Raw genomic sequence first — 629 nt, 5'->3', positions numbered from 1 at the left:
TTCTTGTTTCGTAAGCGTACGCTGGTATGCGAGTCGTGACGTTTTTAGCACGGGATTATGATGGACTTGTAGTCCGCACTGACTTCAACTGTCCATTTCAACTTTTTGCGAATTTTGCTATAAAAGCCAGAAGAAGGGAGGGATAGGTGAGCACGCGATAATCGCTTTCCAATCTTACTTAGATCGGCAATATAAAAGATTATTAGGCTTCTGATGCGGTTTAATGCTTATTACAAACGCAATAATAAATTCATTATGCATCCATTTTTGCCTCGTCTGAAATTTGTTTTGTGAACTATTGCCATTGGTGTGACATAATCATTACAAATTGTTATAAACTTTTCAAAACTTTATGCAATTCGATTTAAATTGGTTAAGTTTAAGTGTAAATAATTGTCGAATATTATTTTGATATTATTTATTATTATTTATTTTATATATATATATATAAGTGTCGCTCAACTTTAGAACCACTGATGTCTTGCATCTGACCAATTCTACTAAAAAAGACCTTTTTGATCCTTTTTTTTGCGAAATTAAAACAGTCGTAAAAAGGAAGACAAGGTTCAGCGTGAACATTTCTGAATCGATTAGGAACCTAAGGCTTAAAAATGGATATGATCTCTTCA

The sequence above is a fragment of the Glossina fuscipes genome, unplaced genomic scaffold (assembly GCF_014805625.2).
Source record: "Glossina fuscipes isolate IAEA_lab_2018 unplaced genomic scaffold, Yale_Gfus_2 43, whole genome shotgun sequence".
Taxonomy (NCBI): domain Eukaryota; kingdom Metazoa; phylum Arthropoda; class Insecta; order Diptera; family Glossinidae; genus Glossina; species Glossina fuscipes.
The sequence above is the reverse complement of the archived record's forward strand: the minus strand, read 5'-3'. Positions refer to the sequence as shown.